Source organism: Pteropus vampyrus, unplaced genomic scaffold (assembly GCF_000151845.1).
Source record: "Pteropus vampyrus isolate Shadow unplaced genomic scaffold, Pvam_2.0 Scaffold266, whole genome shotgun sequence".
NCBI lineage: Eukaryota > Metazoa > Chordata > Mammalia > Chiroptera > Pteropodidae > Pteropus > Pteropus vampyrus.
This window is the reverse complement of record NW_011889047.1, coordinates 97,785-103,600: the sequence shown is the minus strand read 5'-3', so window position 1 is coordinate 103,600 and position 5,816 is coordinate 97,785. Positions and strand designations below refer to the sequence as shown.

The 5,816-nt window shown below is 46.5% G+C and overlaps 1 non-coding gene across 1 annotated transcript; it reads right to left on the bottom strand.

Annotated features, from left to right (window-relative positions):
- Window positions 1-3,500: 3,500 nt before the first annotated feature.
- On the bottom strand, window positions 3,501-3,619 carry LOC111729525. Its single transcript, XR_002776263.1, has one exon. It is a non-coding gene; the product is annotated as a 5S ribosomal RNA (ribosomal RNA).
- Between the last annotated feature and the right edge of the window lie 2,197 nt (window positions 3,620-5,816).

Here is a 5,816-nt window from a genome sequence, read left to right as displayed (position 1 = left end):
GGAGACACTTGCGGTCATGAATTTGGATGGACTCCTTAACAAATCAGACCTGGGTTCGAATCTCAGATCTATCATCTGATACCGCTGCCACTTTGAACAAGGCATCTGATCCTTTAAATTTTAAACATGCTGTTATCTAAAATGGGCTGAGAACGGTAACGGCCTCCTTGGAAGGATAGACATAGTAACCGCCAAACCCGACACCTGGGCTCGTGGACGCGCCCAACACCCATGAGCCCAGCTGGAGTCGCGCTGTTGCCGTCACTCACTTCCGGTCAAGCTCCAGGAGCACCCCTGGGACCCCACGCTAGGACCCGGGGGGACAGGCTTCCGCTCCTCCACCCACACCGCCCAGCGTCTCCCAGTCAGATGCCCTCCAGTCGGTCATCGCTGGCAGACGCATTTCTTCAATGTTCTTATGCACGAGCCCGCCCATCCCCTCTAGGCTGGTGATTTTCCTAGAAGAGACAAAACAGGAGAAGCAGATGTGTTTCAAAGGAGAAGATCACAGTAGCGTGGATGGATGATGGCGAAGCAAACTGTTATCCGCTTGCAGTGCTTTTGTGAGACTCGTCAGTCATTGTCTACTAAAGCCTCAAAGTAACGGAAGCCTCCGTTTCCCTCCTGCCTCCCTCTGCCCCACCCCCTGCAGCTGTCACCCCCCTTCTGCAGCATGGGGACCAACCCCGCCAGGAAGCCAAGGACCACTGAGTCTCATCTCTGTTTCTTTAAAAACTGTGCCGTAAGTGAAAAGCTCACGGCATTAAGAAGTGCAAAAATCAATCCTACAACATGTTTAAGAAGGATAAATTCATGACTGTGTCGGAGAAAATGGTTTTATCGTTGGCATCTTGGTGGCAGATAAAATTACAGTATTGGAAACATGACAATGGAGTAATTCCAAGGAAATTAGGAAAGGGGGGGTGGGAAACCTGTTTCTAATCCATGCAGCTTTCTTCAAAGAGTGGGCTTGGGATCAGCTGTCCCGCAAAGAACCCACGGCTCTTCCAGCAGCAAGGTGAAGGCTCTAGTCCAGGCAAGTGGCTGGACGAGCTTGGTAAAGCTGTCTCAGGGAGGGTGCTGTCCAGGATGTAGCGTCTCATGGTAAGAATTTGGGGACGCCCCGGAAACCCCACAGCATCTCCTCCCCCGCCCCTCGCTGCCCAGCTATCGGCTGTCACTTTTACCCACCCGAGAGCCCTCGCAGGAGACCTCACCCTTCCCTGTGGGCTTGCCTTCCGCAGGACCGCCCGCAGGCGTCCCCTTCCTTGTCCCTTCCAGCGAGAGGAGGAAGCTGAGCTGAGTGTCAGGCCTTGTCATCTCGATGGCGCGCAGACACCCTGCAGTGACGTCGCCAGCCATGGCAGTTCAGAGATGTCAGCTACCAGCAGCCCGATTCATCAGGAAACTAGAAATATGACAGTCCTTGGAGATACGCAGAGAGACGAGCAGAGCCAATGTGGGCCTGTCAAATTAAGAAAAATAGAAGCCGGAGGACCATTTCCAAGATGTTCTCACGAGTTCTGAGTTGGGAGGAAAGAGCAGCCATGATTTTGGAGGGAATTACGACCAAGCGTCCCGGGATCTGATCCGGGGCGTACGCGGGGCCAGCTCACGCTTCGTCTCCCACCTCGCTCCAGTCCGGCATCCATGAGCTCTAACCGATGGCCAGGTCGGAATGTGTTTCGAAACCAAGAAGTAGATCAGAGCATATTTCACGAAGCATTTGTATTCGCCTGAAATGCCGTGCGACTCTACGATAGCAAGAACGGGTCCACCTATGCGAACGCCCCGCGAGCACCCAGCTCCTCTGTGTGTGACGCCACGCTGGGAGCTGCAGGCCAAGAAATCCGACGTTCGTGTCAGAAAGACTCTTAACTTCTACTGGGATAATTAGACAAAGCCGCAAAGGGCTACGGAAAACGGAGCAAAGGGTCAGTGTCGGTGAGAAGCAAAGTCGCCACAGGGCTTCAAAGGAGAGGTCGCTTCAGGTCAAGGGGTCTGAGAAAGGTTTTCAGTCAGCACTGGCCTCGAGGTCAGAAGTTAAGAAATTATCTCAAAAAAAAAAAAAAGAAAGAAAAAAAAAACAGAAAGAACAGATGAGTGAATTCTAGCCTGAGGAAATCACAAAAATAAAGGCATAGTCTTAAGAAAGTGCAGGTATAAAGGGAATGTATCTACCCACTCATTAGTTAATTCGACATTTATCAAGAACGGTCCTATGCCAGGTCCCGCTCTAGGCATGGGAAGCAGGACAGTGAACGGAGGTGACTGTCCTAGAGCTTAGAGATAAGTCATAAATTCATCGACTGAAAAACATCACAGAGTAATGAGTGACAATCGGAAGAGGGTGATGGGAAAGAGAGTGACACTCAGACAGAGATTGGCACGTTGTGGCGCCGGCCACAGGAAAGCAGGTGTGCTGGTGGAAGGGAGAGCCAGCCGGCATGGGGGCCCAGAGCGAGCATGACCTTGACTGCTGGCAGAAGGACAGCGTAGCTGGAACGTAGGAGGGGCGGGGGTAGGGGCCCTGGGTGAGGACAGAGTGGGCAGCGACAGTGCGCTACGTGGGTCAGGGTACGGTGGATTTCGTTTGAGGTGAGCTGGGACACCTGTGGGGCATTCTAAGCAGGGAGGACGTGACCCGATTCATATTTTTGAAGGATGATCCTGGGTCCTGTGTGGTAATGGCCAGGATGGAAGCAGGAACTCCCGAGCGTTGGCGGTGACTCACACAAGTGAGGCGAACTGGGTGGTCAAGGATGTTCCCCAAGTTCAAATCGATGGGACTCACTAATGTCCTTGGTCTGAGCCCGGGCCCTAAGGAGAAGAACGACAGAGCACTCCAAGACGTTCGCCTTATGCAGCTGGCGGGTCCATTGTCTGAGACGGGGTCGACCGTGGGGAGGCATGCTTAGAAGGACAATGCTATTTTGGGCAAATTAAATTTGAGATTACCATGCGTAGCCTCAAGAAGAAACACACACACACAGAATTTGTTATGAAAGAGAAATAGAAAAATAAGGCAGAGTGGAGTAAGCTTTTTCGGTCTTAAGATCAGAAATACTAGAACATTTTTATATACTTCTGTCCATCCAAATACAGTGAGTAAATCAGAAATATACGTCATAATTCATAGCCATTTCTGATACAGAAAGAACATAGAATAATTAGCTGTAAGAAACCCAAGAAATAAAAAAAGAAAGAAAGAAAGAAAAAAAAGTAGAGAAACTCAAGAAATGAAAATTAAAACAAGAATAAGATAGTATTTTTCACCTAACGGAAGAATGGGAAATTTTTTTAATATCAATAACACCCAATGTGGAGGCAGATTTGGGAAAACGGGCACTCTTGTGACCTTTCTTTTTAATTTTTTTTTCATCTTTTTTTAGGCGAGGCAACCCTTGGCTGACCTCACAGACTGCAAGGACCTTGTCATCTTACGATCTCTTTTTTTTTTTTAATTTTTTAAAATTTATTTTTATTTACTTATTTTTTTACGCCTACAGCACCTGGTCTTCCCAGGTGGTCTCCCATCCAAGTACTAACCAGGCCCGACCCTGCTTAGCTTCTGAGATCAGATGGGATCGGGCTTGTTCAGGGTGGCGTGGCCGTAGACTCTTACGCACTTTTGACAGAAGTATAAATTACTATAATATTTTCTGAAATCAGTTTGGAGATCACTATCAAAAGCGATTAGATGAAACGATCCTATTTTAAAAGTATCCTGCAGAAACATGCAGATAAATGGTCAAAACTGGATGGATAAGGATCTTCATCGCCCCATTTTTGATAAGGAGTAAGGAAGTAAATCATTTTGCATCCACATAAAAAAATACTCTTGAAACACACTGACATACGAAGATGTCTGTGTTTTAAGTGGAAAAGAGGCAAATTGCGTGATAATATGGTTCTGACTTCATTATAAATGTTTTTTATTTACCCAGACGTATGTAAAATTTTATAAATGTGAAAAGGAATTAGAAAGGCACACGTCAGATCATTCTCTGACACTCCCCAGGGAAGGTGGAAACGAGAAGGGGAGACTTTCTTTTCACCGTGTATATTTCAGTATGATTTGAATTTGTATAATGAGAGAGATAACTTAAAATCAACATTTGAAATCAAAGGCAAATATTAGAAATTTGGACAAGACAGAACAAAAAGAGTAGAACTCAGAGCACTAAGCTAATAAACCAATTTTTTTGACATGCGTATCTTCTTAGAAGCACTAAATACATGTCTTGAAATCTACCTTGATGGATCAATCAGATTCACAAAGATTTATCGGGAAAAAAAGCTCATTGCCACATCGCTCACAGTGGTAAAAAATGTAAAGAAACTTATTATTTGATATTAGAGTAATCATTTTGTTAATCACATTCAAATAGTCAATGGAATGTAAGGCAGCATCCAAACTCACGTTTTCGAAGATTATTGAATGACATGGAGAAATATTTACAATATGTGCTAAGTATAAAAAAACGAGATGCGAATGTCTTCGCACTGCATGATCCCTGTGTTACATTCCCGTGGGTGTATATACGTCTATGAAAAATAACATTAGAAGAAAGTCATCCAAAAAGCTAACAGTGATTACTTCTCGGAGACAAAATTAGAATTTAACATATTTTTTATATAATTCTAGTTTTTTCCTGAATGTTCTTCAATGAGCATGCGTTCCTTTTAGAATCAGAATGTTTTAAATAAGAGAAGAAATAATAGCTTCGTACACCTGTTGGTCCCAAAGCTCCCTGAATTTTATTTTGTCCTTTTGCTCAACTTGAAAAGCCTCTGAAGATAACTCAACTAAAGGGAAAACGGCCTCAATAAAGCAGCTACATCTCACACATTCGTCACTTTCTACAGAGTTCCATGCGTCTTCTCGTTGTTGAGAGCCACGATGTCCGGGGTACCCGCAGCACCTCCCAGAGATGAATGAGCCCGCCCACCAGATGGCATCTGTTAGGGCGACGGAAGGTCATTCCTCAGCAGAGATCAAAATGAGTGTTATTTACCCGAACAAACGCCAATTGCGCTATGGCTGTGTGAATCACCGATTGCGCACGCAGGTGTGAATCACGTGCACACAGGTATAAATCATGGGCACGCGTGTGGAACCGAAGGGCAAGCGTGGATGACACCTTGTCCGTCTCTATCCCATGCCCTAAAGCAAGTCAGGTTCCAGCAAAAGACAGGTCATTCCACTTATAACCCATACCGAATCCACCCCACTCGTCCTAAACCACAAGAATTGCATATGGCCGGGTGTGCTGCTGATGTCCCAATGTCTGCAAGGTGCACTTCGAACAGCCTCAGGCTCCGCTGGACCCCGCCGCAACAGAATTAATTACCGCAGGCCTGTCTACAAATCGCCCTTGCCGTGCCCCTGACTGAGCGACAGTCTCAGAGTCACACCAGCTCATTCTCCGAGTTCGCACTCAAGCTCGGCAGGAGTCATGCTGTGAGTCCCTTGTAAAAAGCCGCCAAACACCGGGTGGTGGCACCTGACGTTTATTATATACTTTCATCATCGTAACAGTCCCGTGAGACAGGGAGCCAGTGTAGACCCACTTCATAGATGAGGAGCTAGGACTCAGAGAGGTTAAGACACATGTCCAACGTCACGCAGCTCACAGATGGTGAGGCTGGGACTTGAATTCAGGTGACCTGGCTCCGAGTCCCCAGGTTTATCTGCTGTGTCTGATACAATACCACGTGGGTTGAACACTGCCAGGGCCACAGAGCCATTGTTATGACAATATGAAGCGTATTTTTCTCATTACTTTGGACACACTTAGCTTTCGGTGAATATA